Source organism: Eublepharis macularius, chromosome 4 (genome assembly GCF_028583425.1).
Source record: "Eublepharis macularius isolate TG4126 chromosome 4, MPM_Emac_v1.0, whole genome shotgun sequence".
NCBI lineage: Eukaryota > Metazoa > Chordata > Lepidosauria > Squamata > Eublepharidae > Eublepharis > Eublepharis macularius.
In genome coordinates, this window is record NC_072793.1 from 187,197,267 (window position 1) to 187,222,302 (window position 25,036).

A 25,036-nucleotide genomic window follows, 5' to 3' on the forward strand; every position below is an offset into this window, starting at 1 on the left:
GCTGCCCTGCTGACCTCCCTGGACCCCCTCCCCTCCCCTCCCCACGGCCCCTTGGTGCCCCCCGGGCACCCCCCGGGCTGCGGCTCCCCCTCCCCCCATCGGCCCTTCGCGGGCCCTGGAGAGCCCCCCCCAAATGCTCCCTTTGCGCCAAAGCCCCGCCAGGCCCCTCCCCTGCGCCCCCTGGTCCCCCCGCCCAACAAGGCCCCGCGGGAGACCCCCGGGGGCTGCCGGGGGGCGCGGCGGGGGTCTCTCCGCGGCAGGCTGAGCTCCTCCAAGGGAAACCCCGCCCGCGGCGCCCCAGCCCCGACCCACCCGGCCCCGCCGCCGCCGCCGCAGGAGGCGCGCCCGCGTTTGCGCCCGGAGGAGCCCGCAGCAGCCGCGCCGCCCTCCTTCGCTCGGCGCCTCCGGCCGGCCGGCCGCGCTCCCTTGCGCCGAGGAGGAGGAGGAGGAGGAGAGGAAGCGCAGCGCGGGGACGGCGCCCGGCCGGGGGCTCCGGCCCAAGACCCGCCCCCCTCGGCGGCCAGCCCCGGCGCTCCCCCCGGCCGCGGGGCTCCGCGCCCCTTCCTCGGGAGGGACCCTCGTTCCGGCCCCTGAAGGGCCTCTCCGGGAAACCCCGCCCGCCCCGGAGCCCGGGCCAGCAAGACGCCCGTCGCGGCTCCTCCCGGCCTCCCCCAGAGGCCTCTCCGTCGCCGCCGCCAGGCTTGCCAAGGGACAGCCCCGGCGTGCCTCTGGGTGCCCCGGACCGGGAAAAGGCCGTCGGGCGGCGTCCGAGGCGCCGGAGAACGAGACTGTAGGCCCGAAAGCGCACGGGGGGCCGGCTGCTCCTGCCGAAACGCTCCCGGAACCTCCCGGAACAGGCCGGGCGGGCGCTAAAGGAAGGCTCCTGCCGCAAAACACCGCGGGAAGCCGGGAGGGAGGGCCGAGAAGGGGCGCGCCTGTGCGCTGCGCCCCCTGCCCTCGCCCCCGCCCAGCCCCCCTCTCCCGGGGCCTCCCCTGGACAGGTGGGCCGGTGGGGGGGGGGCAAATGCAAAAGGACAAAATTAGGCGCAGGGCGCCTAGAGGAAGACGGACCCGCGCAGCCTGCGCCTGGTTGGGGGGGGGCGATGCAAAGGGAACGGCGGGGGGGGGAGTTCCCACAATCCGCAGCAAACAGAAGGGGGGGGCATTGGGGGCGGGAAGGCCTCGGCTGCAAAGAGGCGAGGGGAGCCGCCCGGGCTCCCTTGGCCCCCTGCTGAAGGCCCCTAGAGGCAGGTGACCCCGTGTAAACAGCACCTGACGAAGAGAGCTGCGGCTCTCGAAAGCTTCGCTTAGCCTTAAAGGTGCTACCGGACTCTTTACTATGTTGCTACTACAGACGAGCACGGCTGACTCCTCTGGATCCACGTCCCTGTAAAGAGCGAGGCTTAGAAACTACGGAACGAGGTGAAGGCGCCGTCAGGGTTCACCCACAGTTCGCCCGGGGCTCACTGCATCACCGGCTGCTTGACTTCCTCCGTGTCACACTTTTGGGCCCTCCTGGCCAGAGAATGGCACCTCCTGCTGCACCGTGGTGGTGGCAGGATCTTGCCCGTTCGCTCCCTCCTCAACCTTGGCTCAGTTCCCTTTGCTGGGTGCACGCAAGTGTGCTCCAGGGGGTCCCACGTGAGCTGGGGAGGGTCGCCCACTCCTCTTCAGCCCCTACTTGATTTCCGCGCCTCCCACTCGCTCGATCTCTGATTTACAAGCACAGCAGCCCTGTGAGGCAGGCTGAGGTGGAAGGGAAGGAGCAGCCGGGGTGACTCTGGGGGTCTCTTGGCTGTTCGGGGACCCCTGGAGCTCGGTGTTGCTGCCCCAGCCTGATTCTGCCTCCCACACAGCCTTTATCTTTCCCTGTTGTTAACCTGGAGTCAGGAACAGGCGTCAGGCTGCGGTGGGAAGGTGGCCAGCGGGCATCGAGTCCTTTTAATAGAGGCTTAAGGTGGGAGAGTGAAGCCCAGGCCAGGGAGAGCCAGGCAGATATGGGGGAGCTGCAAAGACACGGGCGGGAGGGGCATAGTCCCCCTCCCTGCAGAGATGGGGCCGCATAAGGGGGTGGCCCCAAATGATGTGCCCGGACTTCAGGGCGCCTTGCAGCTTCCTTGCCTGCTTTCCACTCCAGAGCAATAAAAGCTGAGGAGGGGGGAGGTCAGGTTTATATCTGGGAAATACATCGGGGGGGGGGAGGTTAAGGCCCCCTTCCCAACTCTGCAGCCCTCCACCAGACCACCGGGAGGAGATCCGCCAGCACGGCCCGTCTAGCTTGGCTGTTTTTGCACCCCCAGACAAAATTCCCCCGTCACTTCTGGGCCAACCAGATCGTCTGTATGGATCCCTGAACACCTCCTGCGCCTGCCAGGGGTGAGCAACTTAGAGATTCGATGTATTGTTGAAGGCTTTCACGGCCGGAGAACAATGGTTGTTGTGGGGTTTCCGGGCTGTATTGCCGTGGTCTTGGCATTGTAGTTCCTGACGTTTCGCCAGCAGCTGTGGCTGGCATCTTCAGAGGTGTAGCACCAAAAGACAGAGATCTCTCAGTGTCGAGTCTAGCAGCACATTAAGACCAGTTAAGTCAGAGCTCCCTTCTTCAGGTTTGTCTCTTGAATGCCTTATACTCTCAAAACCTGAGGGGAGCAGGGTGGCAATGCCCACTGGTTTATATAGGCTTAAAGGAGGACTAGACAAATTAATGGCCTGTAAAGGGCTAGTATGGATAATGGCTAAGTGGAACCTCCCTATTCAGAGGCAGTATACCTCTTCTCCCAACTGCTATCGGGCTAGGCATGGAGGAGGCTGTGACCCCCAGCTGGGGCATGTGATTGACCACTGCGTGAGATGGGTAATGGATTCAATGAGCCCCAACTGGTCTGATCCCGCAGGGCTCTTCTAAGGTTTTTATGCACCATCCACTTCCAGACTGGTTACTTTGGGGATAGGACTAGTGGCTGTGTAGGTCCCAGCAGGGCATTTCCTGGGAGGAACTTGGTGGTGGGGGGGGGGGTCCCAGTACTGATGCCCTCACACACTCACACACTCACACACACTGTCATATATAAATCGCACAAAGGCTATTAAATGTGATTTATCGAAAACTCACTGTATTTCTGATGGTTTTCATGCCTCTGGCTTTTCTTGATTTTTATTTCAAAATCTATGGTCACACACACAATTACAAAACTGATACAATTAGTGTTCCATTGAGTTGCTCTAAACTTTGCATGGTGTTTCTCAACACAGGGCTTAACTAGGAAACACCAGTTCCTGTGGTGAGATAGAATTTTTTTAAAAAAATTATTGGATGGGTTCACAAACATACACAGAGATCAAAAACATTATCTACCCCGTAACATTTTCCCCATCCTCCCCCCCCCTTTTCTAGTGACTCCCAGCAGTTTTCCATACCCAACTTAATCTAAAAAGTATCTCATATAGATTCTTAAAGTCTATACTATATATCTATGTTATGCAAACTAATCAAATCTCTACTCAACTATCTACACTTACTATATTACTTAATTAAAAATATAAAAATTATATAAGTATATAATAAGTACTACTAAATATACTAACTAAAAAAAGATACATATATATGTGTAACATTCTATTCCTTAAGTACCTATTACTATAACACTATAACTCCATACTAATCCAATAAAATACAATAAAATAAAGTATACCCCTTTTTGACCTTAAGTTTCTATCTCCCCTTTAATTCTCCAAAGACCACAGTTTCCCCTTCATGTCCCACTTTTTCTCCACATATTTCTTGAATTTTTCCCAACTTAATGTATAATCCAATTCTTCTTGTTCTTTCAATTTCCTTGTTAATTTGTACATTTCTGCCATATTCAAAACTTTCAAAATCCAATCTTCCATAGATGGTATTTCCTGAGTCTTCCACAACTGTGCATAACACATTCTGGCCGCCGTGATCATATAAAACACCATAACTCTGTCCATTTTATCAAAATCTTCTAGGTTCATACATAATAACAGCAATGCCGGGGTTTTATTTATATTCCTTTGTAAAATATCTGACATAACTTTTACTATATCCCCCCAGAACTGCTTAGCCTTATCACAAGTCCACCACATATGATAGAATGAACCTTCATGCTGTTTACATTTCCAACATTTATCAGACATCTGGCTATTACCATTGGCCAACTTCTTCGGTGTTAAATACCATCTATACAACATTTTATATACATTTTCACGCACAGTGGTACATGCTGAAATTTTAACTACATTTTTCCACACCTTTTCCCAAACTTCCATTGAAATTTCCTTATTACAATTTATTGCCCATTTGACCATCTGAACTTTAACAACTTCTTCCTCCGTAAACCATTTCAGTAATATCTTATATATTTTAGAAATTATTTCCCCCCCCCCTGAAGCAAACAGTTCTCAATCTCAGAATTTTGTAATCTAAAACCATTTTTCCTTTTGTCTTTCTCATATAAGTCTTTTTTCTGCATATATTGAAACCATCCATATTGGAATGGCAATTCATCATTACCTTTAAGCAAATAATTGTTCTGCTTTATCTCAAGAATCTCTTTATATATCAACCAGTCTTCCCCCGCATATTCTGTTCTTGGATTTACTACTTCCGCAGGGATAATCCACATTGGTATAGACTCTTCCATATATTTCTTATATTTGTTCCATACAGCAAACAAACTTCTTCTTACTTAATGATGTAAAAACATAGTCTGCTTTTACTTTGTCATACCATAGATATGCATGCCATCCAAATAGTTTATTGTATCCTTCCAGTGCTAATAACTTCAAATGCTTCAATGACAACCATTCCCTTAACCAGTCCAAACATACTGCATCATGGTATGATTTAAAATTTGGTAATTGTAGACCTCCTCTTTCTTTTGCATCATAAAGTACTTTCATTTTAACTCTGGGTTTTTTTCCAGCCCAAACAAAATTTAAAATCATTCTCTGCCACTTTTCAAATTGTTTACTATCCTTAACAACAGGTATTGTCTGTAATAAAAACATCATTCTTGGAAGAACATTCATCTTAATTACTGCAGTGCGACCTAACCATGACAAGTTCATTTTGTTCCATCTGATCATATCTTTATCTATTTGTTGCCATAATTTGTCATAATTATTCTTATATAAATCAATATTTTTCGCAGTAACTTCCACTCCCAAGTATTTGACTTTGTTCACTACTTCACATTCCACCTTATCCATCAACTCCTTTTGTTGTTGTTTAGTCATATTTTTACACAGTATTTTGGACTTCACCTTATTTATTACAAATCCCGCTAAATCTCCAAAGTTTTTCATTTTCTTCATCAATTTTGGCATGCACTCTATTGGATCCTCCACTATCATCATTATATCATCAGCAAAAGCTCTCACTTTATATTCAAATCCTTTTGTCCTCAGTCCTCTTACTGAATTATCTTCTCTTATTTGCCTAAGTAAGATCTCCAGTACCATTACAAACAGAAGTGGGGAAAGCGGACAGCCTTGTCTTGTTCCTTTCCTTATTTCCAACTTTTTCGTCACATCTGAGTTGACAACTATATTTGCAGATTGGTTTTTATATATTGCCTTTATTGCTTGTAGAAACTTCTCTCCCATCTGCATCTTCTCCATTGTTACAAACATAAAATCCCAGTTCAAATTGTCAAACGCTTTCTCCGCATCCACAAAGAAAAAGCCAACCTGCTTCCCTGGATTTTTATCATAATACTCAATGGCATTCAGTAACACTTGTAGGTTATTTTTTATTTGCCTTTCCGGTAAAAAGCCAGCTTGGTCTTCATCTATGAATTCCACTAACCAAGCCTTAAGTCTTTCCGCTAATATCTTTGCAAATATTTTATAGTCATTATTAGTTAGAGATATTGGTCTGTAATTCTTAATGTTACTTAAGTCTAATGTCTCCTTTGGTATCAATGTAATATTAGCCTCATTCCATGTATCTGGCATCTCAACCCCTTCCAATATCTCATTCATTACTTTTTGCATCATTTGTTTCAAATCCTCCGCCATCACTTTATAAAATTTTGCTGTAATTCCATCTGGTCCCGGAGCTTTGCCAACTGTAGTAGCTTGTATTGCTTGTAACACTTCCATTATTGTTATCTCAGCACTAAGCTTCTCTTTCAGCTTCTCCGGCACCTTTGGTAAATCAATCATATCAAAGTAGTCTCTTATCTTTTCATAATCCACTATTTTTTTCTGATATAGCTTGGCATAGTATTTATAGAATGCTCTCTCAATCAACCCTTGATCATATAATTCCTTCCCCTCTTCTATAATTCTGCTTATTGTCCTTTTCTCTCTCTCTTTCTTTAATTGCCACGCCAAATATCTCCCTGGTTTATTAGCTCCTTCAAATGATTTTTGCTTTATTTTCTTCAACTCCCACTCCACTTCTTTATTTTCCATAGCCTTAATTTGTTCTTGCAGTAACTTTATTTCATACAACAATTTCTTTTTACCTGGCCTCTTTTTCAGTTGTTGTTCTACTTGAATAATTTTTTCCTGGATCTCTTTTAATTTCACTTCTTTTTTCCTCTTCTCTCTACCATTTAAGTCCATCAACACACCTCTAATTACAGCTTTATAAGTGTCCCAGACCATATGCATTGACACCCCTTTATCCACATTACACTGAACAAAAAACTTTGTTTCTTTTCTAAGCACCTCAACACATTCTGGGTCACTCAAAAGATCCTCATTAATTCTCCATCTCCATTTCTTATGTCTCATTCCAAATCTCCACATCACAGGATTATGATCCAAGCTAACTTTCGGTAATATATCAGTCTCTTTTGTAAACACTACCAGTTCTTTAGACGCCCAGATCATATCTATTCTGGAAAAAGATTGGTGACTAGTTGAAAAAAACGTATACTGCTTCGCTTTAGGATTATATTTTCTACATCTTCTAAGTTTTCTTGTTCCTGAATTTCAGAAAAGGACTTTGGTAATTTCCCCGTCCTTGCTTTACTTGTTGATGAACTTTTATCCAATTGCAAATCTAACACTCCATTACAGTCTCCAGCTATAATTACCTGATCATAAGTCCATTGCTCCATTTGTTCTCGTAAATCTTTAAAAAATATATCCTTAGAGCCATTTGGCGCGTATAGTCCAAGTACCAAAGTTTTTTTTGCATTACATAAAAATTCCACAGCCAGGTATCTTCCATTTTTATCAGACACTATTAATTTATGTTGCAATTCTTCTTTTATATATATAACAATTCCCCTCTTTTTTTGCTTTGTTGCTGAAACAAATTGCTTTCCTAACTTTTTGTTAATTAAATATTTAACATTTTGATCCCTGATATAAGTCCCTTGTAGACAGATCAAATTACTTCTTTGTTTAGATAACCAATGTAACACAGCTTTTCGTTTAGAGGGTGAATTAAGTCCGTTAACATTCCATGAAATTAATTTGTACTCCATAATTATAATCTGGATGAGCTAGGAAAGTCTTTTCCATTCTCCATCAGAAATACATCCATTGCATATTTCGATTTAATCACTTGTCTCCCTGATTGGAATTCAAAAGTTACTCCTTCTGGCAGCTCCCATCTATATCTAATTTCAGCTGCCCTCAGCTTCTGTGTCAAATCTCTATACTTTTTCCGATCCTGGAGCACTTTACGTGGTACTTCTTTCATGATTTGAATCCGAGTCCCGGCTACTTCCAGCGGAGTTTCAAAATGTCTTCTAATAATTTCCTCCTTCATTCTCCTTGTGGTCAATTGGACAATAATATCTCTTGGTAGGTTCTTTTGTTCTGCATATTTTGAATTGACTCTATACACGATATCCAAATGGGTCATCATTTCCTCCTCTGTTTGTCCCCAAAATTTTGCCAATATGTCAGCTACTTGTTTAAGAGCAGATCCGTCCATTTTTTCCGGGACCGACCTCATACAAATTTGTCTATCCATTGCTTTGCATTCCATCATCACCATTCTTTCGCCCATAGCCACAGTATCTGTCTGTATAGCCTCCGTTTTTTTCTCCCCGTCCTGCACCATCTGTTGCGTTTCTTGCACCTTTTGTTGGGTATTCTGTAAATCTGTTTTTATTGCTTCCATCTCTTTTTTAACTTCCGTAATCTCAGATTTAATCGCTTCTTTCATTTCCGTCATTAACTTTTGCTGTAATTGTTGTATCATCTCCCGAATCTCTTTATTTCCCTCTGTTATTTTCTTATCCAAATTCTCAATGGCAACCTGCCAGTCCTTTTCTTTTTTGGAGGCCATCGGACTTGCCTTGGGTCCCCACGAATCAGCTCTCTTTCTTAACTCCAGCTTCTTTTTAATTCAAGTCTCTATTTTTATATATCAAAATTTTTAAACGTTTGCCCTCAGTTAAAATGGCGATTGAGGCTTCCCTTACCCTTAAAATGTCGGGCAATGTTTCTCTATGATATAAAATGTCGGGCGATCTTTCTGTATGGTAATACTGTCACATCAATGGTCTTCCCTTACTTTCAATGGTGAATCCTTTGCTTCCGGTTCCTTTCCCTTACTTCCAATGGTGGGTACTTCACTTCCTCTTCCAACTTTATTTTTCTTCCGGGTCTTCCTGGTCTTCCTGACCTCCCTTGCCGCGTTCTCTCTATCTCCTCTCCTCTACTTCCTGTCTCGCGTCCCGCCTTCCGATTCCCATGATCCGCCCACCGCGTCGCTATCTCCCCAACCACAGGTATGCAAAACAATATTCTTCTTAGCTCTTTTTAACTTTTTCTCACTGTCACAACTCAAATTAAACTGCTCAGTCTTTTAGTGTACTTTTTCAGCTTGGTAACTCAGTCTTTTGTTCTTTTAAAAGTTTGGTCTTTATTCAGTAAAACAGTCCGTTGGGGGAGATAGTAATCTTAACATAAACTTCTTGGGATGTACTCACTGCTTCTAACGTCCAATTCTGTTCAATTCCATTCCCGAGGCTCGGGGAACAACAAGCCTTTGTCAATTTAATGACTCCCAAAGCTGCTGCAGAGATTTTGGCCGCCCTTCTCCGAGGAGGATCTCAAGGCTTAGGGGAGAAGCCCTTAATTCAGAGCCTCCCACCCGCCGAGAACCCTTCACTCTCAGGGCTACAAGCGTTCCTGCCGGATTTCTGACTGGAATCCGGAGGCTGTGGGCGATCTGGCTGCCCCACCAGCCCGAAAAACAGCACCTCGGTTGATCCAGAGTTCCGAATCACATCGGTCTCGCCATTACCCCAACCGGAAGTCAGATAGAATTTATTTTTATTGGACAATGACCAACAGAATATAACTGTGTGTGCCATCATTACAGAAGGCCAAGGTGCCAAAAGACCTTCCTCACCGCCTCCTCTCTCTTCCTAGAGGCCACAAAGGCATCTCTAGCCTCAGGTATACCTCCCTTGGATGGGACGGCTCTTCACAGCAGTCGGGGGGGGGCAGAAAGGAGATCCCCCCCTGCAAGGGACCAGTTCTTCGAGCACCACAAGGGAAACACGGCCCCCAGAGAGCCCAAGGATCCTAAAACCCTTTTCTGCTTCCCTGTCCTGACAGGAATCTCTTGGGCTTTTCTGCCAGTTTCCCCCTTCAGTCTTTGGACCCATGGCTCTGGCAAAGCCTCGACCTGTGTGGCTCGGGAGCATGGCCCGGAGGGGGGGGTTCTCTTCCCCCCACCACGGAGTCCAGGCCTTTCACCTCTCACTTGCCAGCCACTTGCCAGCCTCCACTGACCTGGGACCCAGAGTCTTCGGTTCTGGCCTGGGCTCTCCGGGTCATCCCAAACCAGAGCCCAGGCCAGGAGGCCCCCTGGTCCTCAGAGGGCACAGCCGATGGCTCAGAGCTTAGGGCCTGATTCTGAAGCGCTGCTTCCCTCCACAGCACCTGTCCTACTGGTGCAGAGCAGCCAGGCTGGGGGGGGCACTTGAAGGCCCCCCTCCCTGTCCAGCCCCCACTGCCCTCTTCCAGTATCCTGCTCTCCTTCTGTGTAAGTGTCCCCAGCCCACCCCCCCCACCTGGGATTTGGAGGCAGCAGCGGAGTCAAGGCCGGGGATCCCTGTGGATTGGCAAGCGACGCCTCTTCTCTTCCTCCCTCCGGGTCGCCTCCGATCCCCTCTTTGGGCACCTGCTGGCTCCACTGGCCCTCTCCCGGCTAGCTCTCAACGCAGGCATTCAAAGGTCCAGGAAACTAGCTACAATACTGTTGTAATTAGCTTGATAGAAGACGGGTGCAAAGTGCGTGAAATCAGCATCTGTAGTATGAGAAAAATCCTATGTATAGCTACATTCCTGACACTTATTTCCAATCTCTTTCCCACCCTCTGTCTGGATTTTAGAGACTCCCACCTTTTCCCATTCCATATACCTGGAGAAGGGAGCTCGGACTCTCGAAAGTTCCCTCCCTGGAAGTCTAGTTGGTCTCCAACATTGCGGGGAGGGCGGAATATAAATGTAATATATTACATTAAATTAAATTAAAACTATGGGCAAAGAGCCATGCATTGGACTCCACATAGAGGGGTCCCTTCATTAGAGCTAACAGTTTTTCTCCAGAGGTGAACTGAATGGAGGTGAAAGGCAACCTGGCAGAGCGCACCATAACCAGTTCAAAACCCTCCCTTCTTTCTCACCGTCTGTCCTTTTCCTGTCCTTCTGGCCTGCAGACCCCATTCCAGGCCAGGCTCCCCAGAGGAGATTCAGGCATGCTGGACAGAGAGAGATGACTCCCCAGTGGCACCGCTGGATCGCACCGGAAGCTGGGCAGGACCAGCCCACTTGCCACGTTGCATGAGTGGTGGCCTTCACTCGGGATTGCCCCCCCCCGGTCTCCAGCTCCATGACAGGGGCCATCGATTGAGGCTTTTGGGAAAGGCTCTACCCACTTGGCCAGGTGACCCGGAAGATCTAGAACACACCTTCCCTCCCGTCCCCTAAGGTGAGAAAGGAAAAGGAGAAACCACTCAAGTAAATAAATAATTTTTAAAAATTCTCAGCCATCGCAAGGGTTAGCTCAGGAGCAGCTAGTGTGACACAACTCGGGACATAATTTACACCCGATATCCCCTTCAGGCTTTCATCTTGTCGTCAGTTTTATCAGCATTGTGTTCTATGCTTTTCTCTTGTAGTTTCCTTGGAGAGTAGCCACAACATGGAGAAACCCTAAAAGGAGCAAGGTAAAGGGACCCTGTTTGGCGACAAAATGTGCAGGACACCAGATACCCCTTGGGCAGAGAAGCAGGATCCCTTCGCCTCTCCTAGGTGGGCCCACCTACTCCAAATGCTCTTTTCATTCAGGTTCGTGGTGTATTCTGCGTTTGTCCCCAGGAGCCCCCAGAGTGGTTCTCCTGGCTCAAGTGTTTCCTTTCATCTCTTCCATCATTTCCCCCCACTCTAAGCTGGTCTTCTGGGTATGGATTGGGACTTGCTGGGCGAACGAGAGAACCAACATCTTCCACTAAATGATTAACTTGGAAAAGCCCCACAAACGATGCCCTCCAGACGAGGACTGTGGGGCCTCCGATATCCCCGCTGCAGAGGAATGTGTGCAAAACGAAACAAGAGAGACAGAAATCACTTTTTGGTAAAGCAGCTTCCAGAACTGTGAACCAAATCCAGGAAACAAAATCACGGTGACACCCTCCCACAAAAAAGTTTGTGTGTTTCCTTTTAGAATTATAAAATCAAAGAAATGGAAGGGGTCTTACACGCCATCTAGTCCAACCCCTTCCCAATGCAGGAACAGCCTAAAGCATCCCCAACAAGTATTCGTCCAGCTGCTCCTTGAAGACTGCTACTGGGGGAGAACCCACCATACCCTAAGGCAGCCGATTCCACTGCTGGATTACTCTTAATGTGGAGAAGTTTCTCCTAACTTCCAGCCGGTACCTTCCCTCCTCTAGTTTAAACCCACTGTTTCCAGTCCTATCCTCTCTTGCCCTCCCCTCCTGTGAGAACCTTTTAAATACGTAAAGAGAGCAAGCTTTCCTCAGAGGACTTGGTCTCCAGGCCCCTGATCATCCTGGTTGCTCTCCTCTGCACCCGCTCTAGTTGTCCACATCCTTTTTGAAGTGAGGCCTCCAGAACTGCACACAGTACTCCAGGTACGGCCTGACCAACGTGGTGCATAGTCGGACAATGATATCCTGAGATATGCCTTTAATACACCCCAAGATTGTGTTCCCTTATTTTGTTGCTGCATCACACTGACTGCTCATATTCAGCTTCCTATCCAGCCGTATCCCAAGACCATGTTTTTCCAGTTCTTATACCACAGCAACAACAACATCTTTTCCTTAGCAGCTTTCACCTATCAGAACTCAAGAGGAGCAGGCCCATCTCTTATTAATTAACTGTTGGCTAGAAGGAAGAGTGTGCACAATGCTCATGAGTGTATCTTTTCCCCCCTTGGCTGCCCCAGCAGTGGTACCAGCTCCTTGTCAATCAGGTGAGTCCTCGCAAGGAGAGACCCCTCCCCACCAATCGGCCTTGGAAATGTTCAGAAAGGGGAATATGCAGACTGCAATCATAGGCTGCAATTCTGAAGACACCCCCCTGGGAGAAAGCACCACTGAATAACATAGAACTTACATTTGAGTAGACCTGTATAGGATTGCTATCCCCCTATCCTGCTAGCCATTTGCCTACTCTGCCTTTTCAAAAACAATCCTGCCTGCCCACAGCAAAAGGAAAACCTATGGAAAAAACACACCATCTGTTTAGGTGGGCAGGGAAGGGCAGATTTAGACATTCGTGCTGCCTGCCTGCCAGCCCGCCCCTGGGCAGTGGAGAGTCACGGCAATTCATGCAAGAACAGCTGCATCATGGGGAATAAAACTGTAAATCAAAAGGAAACATGACTCTGACAGGCAACAGCAGGATGCAAATGCCTGGGTGGGGCGTACCACATGGTCCCTGACATCACAGCCCTCTGTTGTGGTTGCGCAGTCACTGGGTCTTTCCTCTCTGTCACCTGGGAAACCAATGGGGCGGGGGCTTCCAAGGCTGCAGGGACACTGGGGGATGAGAGCTGGCTTTGCCCCTTTCTGCCATTCAGAGGGATGTCATCGGACACCACTGCGATTGGTGGGTGTTAAGGGCTCTGGAACACACACACTGCAATCTGATCCGTGCAGCACGGCATGTATTTATTTATGTAATTTATAGCCCGCCTTTCTCACTGAGACTCAAGGCAGATTACACCGTATGAAATCAGTACCGTCAATGTCAAGGATATTTCCATAAAAAATACCATAGGGTAAATAAACACAATTTTACAAAAACATAGCGATAGTAAGAATCCAATACAGAGTTGAAGAAATACTGAAAGAGAACATAAACAATTCTAGGGCTGACATTCGTCCACATGAAGCGCAAGTAGCTCATGGGGGCACATATTTAAGACAACAGATATTATGTAAGGCAACATAGTGGTCAAGTCTATGGTCCTTAGTGAAGCATCTGAGAGCCCCTCTCTAAAATACAAATGCCTTTTTGAATAACTCGGTTTTGCATCGTTTGTGGAAAGCTAGGAGAAGGGGGTGCTCCTGACCTCAGGCAGGCTACTCCACAGGGTAGAGGCCACCACAGAGAAAGCCCATCTATGGGCAGCTGTTGATTTCACCCATGTGTAGGGTGGCACCTGCAGGAGACCCTGTTCAGATGAGTGAAGTTGGCGTGGAGGAACATAGGGAGAGAGGCGGTCCTGTAGGTATGCCGGACCAATGCCACGAAGAGCTTTGTATACCTTGAACTGAGCACGGTAGCTGATAGGTAGCCAATGGAGTGACTGCAGAATGCAGGTGATGTTCATACTCCTGCTCACTCCTGATAGCAGTCACATAGCGGCATTTTGAACCAGCGGGAGTCTCTAGTTAATTTGGATGGGAGACTTTTGTATAGTGCATTCATGTTACCATAGCATGGATCCAGGTGGTCCGGTGGGCCATGTATGGTTAACCCTCACCTGATGAATGCCCATACGGAGTGGCTGGTGGGTTCTAGGATTTGGGTGTCAATTCTCAAAGCCTTTATGTCATTATACTGAATAAAGGAACACATTATAACAGTGTTTTATTTTACTGCTTGCAAATGCTGGAAGCCAATTTACCTAATGTAACATCCATCCGTACGTCAACAACCTTCATGGTTTTCATCCTACGTGAACTCTTTGACGGGAAGTAAGGTTATCACTCCGACTGAAACTTTTCCCACACTCCAGGCATTTATATGGTTTCTCCCCGTGTGAATCCTTTGATGAGAAGAAAGGTTTGTACTCTGACGGAAGCTTTTCCCACACTCCAGGCACTTATATGGTTTCTCTCCTGTGTGAATCCTTTGGTGGGAAGAAAGGCTTCCACTCCGACTGAAACTTTTGCCACATTCCAGGCATTTATATGGTTTTACTCCTGTGTGAATTCTTTGATGAGAAGAAAGGATTGTACTCTGACGGAAGCTTTTCCCACACTCCAGGCATTTATAGGGTTTCTCCCCTGTGTGAATCCTTTGGTGGGAAGAAAGGCTTCCACTCCAACGGAAACTTCTGCCACATTCCAGGCATTTATATGGTTTTTCTCCTGTGTGAATCCTTTCATGTGAAGTGACTTCTGAACTCGAACAGAAGCTTTTCCCACACTCCAGGCATTTATAGGGTTTCTCCCCTGTGTGAATCCTTTGATGAGAAGAAAGGTTTGTACTCTGACTGAAGCTTTTCCCACACTCCAGGCATTTGTATGGTTTCTCCCCCGAGTGAATTCTTTGATGGACAGTAAGTTTTCCACTCCAACTGAAACTTTTCCCACACTCCAGGCATTTATATGGTTTTTTTCCTGTGTGAATCATTTCATGTGAGATAAGGCCTGAACTCGAACAAAAGCTTTTCCCACACTCCAGGCATTTATAGGGTTTCTCCCCTGTGTGAATCCTTTGATGAGAAGAAAGGTTTGTACTCTGACTGAAGCTTTTCCCACACTCCAGGCATTTGTATGGTTTCTCCCCCAAGTGAATTCCTTGATGGACAGTAAGTTTTCCACGCCAACTGAAACTTTTCCCACACTCCAGGCATTTATATGGTTTCTCGCCTGTGTGAACTTTTTGGTGGGAAGAAAGGTTGTTACTCCGAATGAAACTTTTCCCACACTCCAGGCATTTGTATGGTTTCTCCCCTGAGTGAATTCTTTGATGGGAAGTAAAGTTATCACGCCGAATGAAACTTTCCCCACACTCCAGGCATTTATATGGTTTCTTCCCTGTGTGAATCCTGGCATGTGAAGTAAGGCCTGAACTCAAACGGAAGCTTTTTCCACACTCCAGGCATTTATATGGTTTTTCCCCCGTGTGAATGCTTTGATGGACAGTAAGTTCTGCACTTCGACTGAAACTTTTCCCACACTCCAGGCATTTATATGGTTTCTCACCTGTGTGAATCCTTTGATGTAAGGTAAAGTCTGAACTAAAACGAAAGCTTTTCCCACACTCCAGGCATTTATAGGGTTTCTCCCCTGAGTGAATTATTTGATGGGAAATCAGGTTATCACTCCGACTGAAGCCTTGACCACACTCCAGGCATTTATAGGGTTTCTCCCCTGTATGAATCCTTTCATGTGAAGTGACGTCTGAACTCGAATGAATGCTTTTCCCACACTTCAGGCATTTGTATGGTTTCTCTCCTGTGTGAATTTTTTGGTGGGAAGAAAGCTTCCCGCTGCAACTGAAGCTTTTTCCACACTCCAGGAATATTTTCTGTTTGTCACATATATTCCATTGAATATTAATATCTGCTTTGTTGGGAAAATTTTCCCTGCTTGCAGTGAGCTCATTCCTGTTCTCTCCTTTGTTTATTTTTTCCAGGAGAGAGTCATTCTCATTTTCAAGACCAGAAAAATTCTCCCCTTTATAAAGGTGTTTTCCCTCCTCCATCCTCCGGGCATCACAATACTCAGTCTTTTCTTGCACATCTGAATACAGAGCCTCTTTCTCCATCGCTGGATGTTGTTTTGTTTCATTCTCTGACTCCCACACATGCGCAGCTGAAAGAAAGAGAAACCTGGTGTGAGGTCAGGGTTATGAACGCCCAGGCATTAAACACCAACTGTCTGCAGCCATTTCTCCCGCTGACCTTCTCATTTAGGGCCATTCATACACATGTCATATGGTCTGAAGAGAGGTGGCCAGCCAGATGGAGAAAAAGGGAATCCAATGTCAAGAAGAACCCCGAGTTATTTCTGCCTCTAAGACCACAGAGGTAGGGTTTCAAGGCAAAACAGGGTATGATTCTACCTTTTTCATTTTCTGTGTGCTCAGGTATCCAGGTGGATGCCCAGCTGGTGTCAGGGAGCTGGGACTCCTGTCACTAATAGGATCCAAACCATATTTTACTAACTCGTCAACAAGAATATCATGTGGAATCTGATCAAAAGCCTTGCTGAAACCAAGATAAACTATGTCTGCCACATCCCCCTGACATGCTAACATAGTAACTCTGTCAAAAATGGAGATAAGGTTAGTCTGGCATGATTTGTTCTTGAGGAACCCATGCTGGCTCTTAGTAATCACAGCTGTCTTTTCTAGATGCTCAAGGACCGACCGTTTGACAAATTGTCCAGGAACTTTCTAGGTGTGGAAGTCAAGCGGGTGGGTTGATAATTACCTGGCTCTTCCTTTTCCCCCCTCTTGAAGATGGGGACAACATTTTCCCACCTCCAGTATTCTGGCATCTCATCCTCAAAGATGATAAACGGAGGCTCTGCAATTGCATCAGCAAATTCCTTTAGGACTCCTAGGGTGCATTTCCTCTGGCCCTGAGGACCTGATTTCATTCAAAGAAGCCAGGTGTTTACGTACCACCCCAACGTCTATCCTAGGCTGCAATTCCGTTTCTTCCTTACTTGTTCTCCTTGCAAGAGAAGACCAAGGCAAAGGAGGAACTGAGCAGTTCTGCCCTCTCTTTACCTTCTGTTAAAACCTCACCTTCCTCTCCCCGCAGTGGGCCTAACCCTAACCCTTACTCATTTTCCTGCTCTGAACCTAACCAAAGAACCCTTTTTTGTTGCGTTTAGCATCTCTCGCTAGCCGAAGCTCATACTGAGCTTTAGCCTTGAATACACTCTCTCTACGAGTACCTACAAGTTGTTTATTTTCAGACTTGGTTATACAGCCCTCCTTCCACTTCTTAAATGTCTTTTTTTAATTTTCTGACCAGTGCAGGATTCTTTTCTTGTTCTTTCTCTAAATCTCCAGTTGAAATCTGCACACAACAACCCAGTCAAATAAACCATCATGTCACGGCAATATTATTTCTTTCTCCTTTACATTCACCCAGGGGCTCTCAACTGACCTTCCATGCTCTGGTTCAGGTACTTCCTCACAAGTAGATACAGCCTTGGCCTATAGGGCTACTCGTCCACCCTTCCTTGCTGGTCTATTCCTTTTAAACAAGTTGGGCCCCTTGATCCTAATATTCCAACTGTGTGTCTCATCCCACCAACTGGAATTGTACGACATGTGTACTATACCCGGAAACAAACCTAAAACATTCTTTGAGTTTTATCTCTTGCCAGAAGTTAAATGATTTGGTATTTGAAAGCTCAGTAGACACCTAGGGCTTCTTACGTGCACGTCTATATCTGAATCAAGCCTGACCAGAGTCATCCAGGACACCTGCAAGGTGCTAGAATGTTATATTGGCACACTCTGTGTCAGCCCTTCGGCATCGCATGCAGTACTGCTCTTGGCTGGATGTCTTCACTCAAGAGCTCTGTGGGGTTGCTTTGGGTCATGTCTCTGCAATAAAGCACAGGCTTGTCTTTGCATGAAGAGGGTCCAGGATCAATGTGTGACTTCTCCAGGGAAAGGGATCCTGGGGTCACAGGGCGGGTGAACACCCTTGTCCAAAAGTGGACAACGTTTGGCTAGGCTTGGAAGAAGTGATCAGTCTTGGGAGGAGAAAGTGGCCGATTTTCAGAGGTGCCAGATCTCCAGGCACCATTTCAGCATTCAAAACTCAGCCAAGCCCTTCTGAGAACCCACCATAACCCATCAGCCCTTGGAAGGAAGCACAAGCGACACACAGACCTGCAACAGGTCGAAGAACTTACCCGCCAATCCCTCCTCTTCAAATGAGCCTCGGAGAAACAGCTCTTCCTCTTCCATCCAGGATATGAGTTCAGGTTTGGCAACGTGAGGTCCTTTTTATCAGGGGGGAAAAACAAAATCATAACTCTTCTGGGTACACATAAATCCAGCAATTTCAAGGTGGCTTGACTCTGTCTCTCCAGAAATACAGAACAGACAAGTAATAGGGGTGGAGTTGAGTATAGGACGTGGTCAACTGTCTATCTTTTGTTACTCTTGGTGGGGGACAGAGGTAAGTGGCCATTCACACAAGCACCCCCTATTCTGGGTCTCTTGGGACCTGAGCCTGTGTATACACAGATTGCATATTGGTGGAGTATTTTCCCATGAAAAAATGAGGCCATTGTTTTAAAAGGGTTGACTGTTAACTGCCAAGGGAAAGACTGAAGTCCTAACGCAACGATTATGCAAACCTTTGATCATTAAGGTGTCACAGCTATTCTATGAGAGAGCTGTGCCAAAGTGAGAGAGGGAAAGAGAATGCAAGGAGACGTCTTGGGAACTCGAGAGGGAGAACGATGCCGGAGAGATGGACAGAAAGGAGCTTGGCAGGAGTCAGAGAACCGGAGGATGAGGAGAAGGACGTGGGAAGCCTCCGTGCCAGGAACCAGGAGCAGCAATGGAGGAACGGGGAGAAAGCATGGGCTCCGCAGGCCATAGTGAGAGAAGGAGGGAGAATAAGAAAAGGGGAGGGATTAGATCACACCCCACCGATGATGAAGAGCTGTCTCCTCAGAGAGGGAGATGGGATAGATGGAAAAACCTGCCTTGTATGCCTGAATCCCAGGCCTTAAATGTGGGGGGGGGGGGGGAAGAGTCCTGATATACTGGAGTCAAATTAAGTTGTGTTATTTGCTAGTTTCAGGATTTATTTGTCTCAAACAATAACTGTTTCTTGCAGCTGCAATCCAAATGATCCCAGCAAGTCAGGACGGTTGGCTTTTAGGATGAGCCTTCTTGCAAAAGGGAACCTGGAAAACTCATTGTGCATTCTAACAAATATTCGCAATTATTCCTCTGAGCCTGATCAAACGGCTTCTTCCTCCTTTGCCTTTGGACATCTTTTCTCTGGGAGTGAAAGCAGAGGGGGGGAGTTCAGCTACCGCCATTTCTGTTTTCTGTGGCAGGAAGAGGCCCCGTATGACTACAGGGTGCTGGTGTAATAATGGCGCTGGCAGTTCTCTGCCCTGAACAACTGAGCTGGAAATGCCAGCTGAGAAACTGCCAGTGGCCAAAAAACCAGCTGTGCTCCTTCCTCTGCCACATCTCAGCTCAGGGAAGGTGCAAGGAACCTGAGACGAGGTCTTTGGTAAAAATGGCTAGACTTGGATTCAGGTCTGCAGGTACTGTCAGCTTGTGGCCTAGCTCGGATATGTGGTTACAGAGCTGGTTAGGACTGGAACCCCTGTGGAGCAGTCTCTGAATTCCCTGGAGATTCGACCCTGGGAGGCTGTTCTCAGGGAGCTTTCTGTTGACTCCCTAGTTCTTCACACAGCTGAAATGCCCATTAACAGCTCAGCCCTGACTGGGTCTTGAGCTGCCGGGTGAACGAAATGAAAATATGGCCTCTCAGTTCCACCTCCATTTCTTCCTCTCTGAGCTAGGTTTCTTCGACCAAGCTCAGACCACGAGGGAAGTAGGCCAGAGAGAAGCTGAACGCTGCAGGCTATTCCTCACCTTGGCCTGTCCCTCTGCTGAACCAGCCAGGCAGGGGAGGGGGCTCACATTATAACAGACGGGTGAGATAAGCGGCAAAGGATGCCAAACAGAGGTGCCTGGGGAGCCAGCTCTCAAGTTGTAGACAGGCCGGTTTTATTGTGTAGCAACAGTAAGGTTTTCTTATTTTAATGTTTGTTGCCTGGGTAAGAGTGCTTGAAGCTTTTTGCCTACTCTCCTTACGCTAATAAACAACTTTTATTTAAGCTGAGCCAGAACCCCTCCCACATCAGAGGAGGGACCAGGGAGGGCGGCAGAGATCAGCCACTGGGCCCAGGGGGGGCAGCCTTCCTCGTTAAGGACCTCATTACAGTCCCTGCTCCCACCAGAAGGAGGCAGCCCAGGAGAAAGGGACCCTTACCCAGAGAGGCCACATGGCCAAAGTTCTCCAGCATGACTTCCTTGTACAGGGCTCTCTGGGCCGGGCGCAGCAGGCTCCACTCCCCCCGGGTGAAACGCACAGCCACCTCTTCGAAGGACACTGGACTCTGGAAGGAGAAGGGGGAAGCAGTTCTTTACACCACTGGAAAGCTGGTCCATGGGACCGGGGAGGGGGCAGAAAGAGAGGCAGGGGGAGTAATACAGGAAGGCCAGCACCAAGAGGAGGGGAGCCCCTTGGGGGCATTTCGCTCCCCACTCCCAGCTGTCCTTGGGGGCACTGGGGGCCCAGAGGGGTGGCCCTCCTTGGCAGGGGGCTAGCAGGCTTGTGGGAAGAGGCCAGAGACGTCCATGGGGCAAAGGACCAAACCCTTTTCCATGGGAAATTCATCGTCCTGCACCTGCCATCCTAGGCAGGGGGTGGCCATTTTCCTGCCTTCTCAGCGGGCAGCCTCATCCTCTCGTTCCTCCACAGCCAAGGGCAAGAACTATTTGTGCCAGCCCCTGCACAACTACCCAGTAACCACCTCCCTCCGTACCTGAGCTGGCCGCATGGCGGGTCTTTTCCCTTCACCACGTGGAGGAGAGGGCAGAGAAGCCATCAAGGGAGCCTTTTCACTGCTGCCTGGGAGGGAGAAAGAAAGAGGGTGGGAAACCCTTATTAGTGCGCCCGCATCTCCTGCGCCAGTCCCTTCAGGGAACCTCTCTCTGCATTGCCTTTAGGGCACAAGCCAAGAAACTGGATTCCCAGTTGGCTCAGAAGGGCCTGGCCCCACATCCCCCCCCCATTCCTCCTTCACCCGTCCCCCTCCCCTCCTTGAAATGCTCCTTCCCAAACTGCAGGTCCCTTCTAGGGTGAGGAGCCCCTGGCCCTGCCTAGAGACAAAACCTCTCCCTCACCCTGTCTGAGGGCAGCCAAGACCGTCTGGGACTCTGCTGGTCAGGGGGTGGAAGAGCCCCAGAGTGATGGGACAGACTGATGGACTCCCTGCAAAGAGAAAACTAGCCCTGCAGGGAAAAGGTTTCTTTCCTCTCTGCCTCTCCTGTCTGGGAGGCTTTCCCTCCTGGAAATACAGACCAAGTCTGAGACTCAGATTTCTGCAGGTGCCAGGCAAGTACCACGTCTCTGGCCACTGAGCCTGAAGAAATCCTGCAACTGCGGTTAATAATCCTCAGGGAAAACACCCCTCCAGGCATGCCCAGCAGAGCAGGAAAACGGCCCCAAGACTACAGGGGAGAGACCTGAAGGAGGGAGGCAGCCAGACGGTGGGCTAGCCCCTCTGAGGCTTTTTTGCACCTGGGGGAGGACTGGGTGGTTCCCCCCTTGCTGCTGCCCTGCCGAGGCCCTTCAGGGCCACCGGGGTTTCTGCGGGGGGGGGGTTCCCTGCACTCCCCCCCCCCAGACTCCCAGCAGTGGCCACGGGGGCTTTTTCACTTGGGTTGCAACATCAGTAATTGAATACTGACACCTCAGCCTAACCTGGCAGGTGTGTGGCTACAACAATACAAAACATACAGGAAAAAATGGCACCACGCCCTCGTTCCCAAGGGCGAGGGAGGAGCGAAGCGGCAGGGGCAGCCAGGCGACCCAGGGGGCCTGGGGGGAGGGGAGCGGGGAGGGGAGGACCCCCTTCCCCAAGGCATGCAATGCAATATGAGGCTCCGGAGCCGGGAGAGGCCCTCCACCCCCCCCCGGACTGGGCCCTGGAGAGAGACCCCCCCCCCGCTGCTCCCTTTGCGCACAAGCCCCGCCAGGCCCCTCCCCGCCCCTCCCAGCTCCGCCCCGCCCCGGCAGGCCCGCAGGGGCCCAGGAGGGGGGGCAGGCGGGGGTCCCTCGGCTCCTGCCAGGGAGGGGGACCCCGCGGCGCGCCCCAGCCCGACCCACCTGCCTGCCTGCCTGCCTGCCTGGCTGCGGGAGGGTCCGGCGGGCGCCCCGGGGATGCTGCGCTCCGGGATTCCGCCGCCTCTGCCGGGGACTGCGGGCCGGCCTGGCTGGAGGGAGGCGGCTGCTCTGGCCGCGGCTCTCCAGTCTCTCTGCCGGCAGCCGGGCACGGCGGAGGTGGGCGCGCCTGCGCGGAGGGGGCGGCTCTTCAGTGGGGGGGGAGCAGAGAGGAGATCCCGCCCCCCCCCCCGCAAGGGCCCCGAAGTCCTTCCAGCACCGGGAGCGAGACGCGAGAGAGCCCGAGGACCCTGAAGCCCTTTTCTGCTTCCCTGCCCTGACAGGAATCTCTTGGGCTTTGCTGCCAGTTCCCCCCCCGCCTCAGTCTTTGGACCCCTGGCTCTGGCAGAGCCTCGGCCGGTGTGGCTGGGGGGCAGGGCCCGGAGGGGGGGGGGTTCCCTTCCCCCCACCACGGAGTCCAGGCCTCTCCCCTCTCACTTGCCAGCCACTTCCAGCCTCCACTGACCTGGGACCCGGAGGCTTCAGTTCTGGCATGGGCTCTCCAGGGCATCCCAACCCAGAGCCCAGGCCAGGAGGCCCCCTGGTCCTCAGAGGGCACAGCCGATGGCTCACAGCTCAGGGCCTGACTCTGCAGCGCTGCTTCCTTCCACAGCACCTGTCCTACTGGTGGAGAGCAGCCAGGCCGGGGGGGGGGCGCTTGAAGGCCCCCCTCCCTGTCCAGCCCCTGCTGCCCTCTTCCAGTCTCCTGCTCTCCTTCTGTGCAAGTGTCCCCAGCCCACCCACCCCCTCCACCTGGGATTTGGAGGCAGCAGCGGAGTCAAGGCCGGGGATCCCTGTGGATTGGCAAGCGATGCCTCTTCTCCTCCTCCCTCCGGGTCGCCTCCGATCCCCTCTCTGGGCACCTGCTGGCTCCGCTGGCCCTCTCCCGGCTAGCTCTCAAAGCGGGCATTCGAAGGTCCAGGAAACTAGCTACAATACTAACCAATTTTATTGTAGCATAAGCTTTCGAGAATCACGTTCTCTTCGTCAGATGCATGGTACAGAAACTGGTCAAATATAGAAGAGGGGGGGGAGGAGGAGAGAAGCCCCTCCTCTTCTATATTTGACCAGTTTCTGTACCATGCATCTGACGAAGAGAACGTGATTCTCGAAAGCTTATGCTACAATAAAATTGGTTAGTCTTAAAGGTGCAACTGGACTCTTTTTGATTTTGCTACCACAGACTAACTCGGCTAACTCCTCTGTAGCTACAATACTGTTGTAATTAGCTGGATAGAAGATGGGTGCAAAGTGTGTAAAATTAGCATCTGTAGTATGAGAAAAATCCTATGTATAGCAAGCTTCTTGGCATTCTGATTTTCAATCCCTTTCCCACCCTCTGCCTGGATTTTAGAGACTCCCACCTTTCCCCACTCCGTGTGTCTGACGAAGGGAGCTCTGACTCTCGGAAGTTCCCTCCCTGAAAGTCTAGTTGGTCTCTAACACCAGAGAGCCACACATTGGACTCCACACAGAGGGGTCCCTTCATTAGAGCTAACAGTTTTTCTCCAGAGGTGAAATGGATGGATGTGAAAAGCAACCCAGGAGAACGCACCATAACCGGTTCAAAACCCTCCCTTCTTTCTCACCGTCCGTCCTTTTCCTGTCCTTCTGGCCTGCAGACCCCATTCCAGGCCAGGCTCCCCAGAGGAGATTCAGGCATGCTGGACAGAGAGAGATGACTGTCCAGTGGCACCGCTGGATCGCACCGGAAGTTGGGCAGGACCAGTCCACTTGCCACGTTGCATGAGTGGTGGCCTTCACTTGGCATTGCCCCCCTGGTGTCCCTCTCCATGACAGGGGCCATCGGTTGAGGCTTTTGGGAAAGGCTCTACCCACATGGCCAGGTGACCCGGAAGATCTAGAACACACCTTCCCTCCCATCCCCTAAGGTGAGAAAGGAAAAGTAGAAACCACTCAAGTAAATAAATATATAGAAGACCCCCACCATAATATCACTATTATTTCTTTCTCCTATTATTTTTACCCAGGGGCTCTCAGCTGACCTTCCAGGCTCAGATTCAGGCACTTCCTCCCAAGTAGATACAGCCTGGGCCTATAGGGCCACTCCTCCACCCTTCCTTGTTGGCCTATTCCTTTCAAAGAAGTTGTGCCCCTCGATCCTAATATTCCAATTGTGTGTCTCATCCCAACAACTGGAGTTGTATGTCTTGTGTACTATACCCAGAAACAAAACTAGAACATTCTTTGAGCTGTACCTCTCACCAGGAGTTAAATTATTTGTTATTTGAAAGCTCACTAGACACTTAGGGTTTCTTACGGTCAGGGCTGTATCTGAATGAGGCCTACCCAGAGTCCTCCAGCACAGCTGCGAGGTGCTAGAATGTTATATTGGCACACTCTGTGTCAGCCCTTCGGCATCGCATGCAGTACTGCTCTTGGCTGGATGTCTTCACTCGAGAGCTCTGGGGGGGTTGATTTGGGTTGTGCCTCTGCAATAAAGCACAGGCTTTGTTTTGCATGCAGAAGGTCCAGGATCAACGTCTGACTTCTCCAGGGAAAGGGATCTTGGGGTAATGGGGCTGGCAAACAACCTGGAAACTCTCAAAGGTGGAAATGGTCGTGGGAGAAGGAAGCGGCCTATTTTCAGAGGTTCCAGATCTCCAGGCACCATTTCAGCAGTCAGAACTCGGCCCAGCTCTTCTGAGAATCCACCGAAACCCAACAGTCCTTGGAAGGGAGCACAGGCAACACGCAGTCCCACGACAGGTCAAAGCACAATATTAAAATTCCACAGAACCAAATTGACTTATTGCTGACCTAGGTGATCACACAGAACATTAAATTTGCTAAGGCTAACTTGCCTTGTATTCACAGGCCTGCTGTATCCAGAGCGTCTCATCTCTTGTG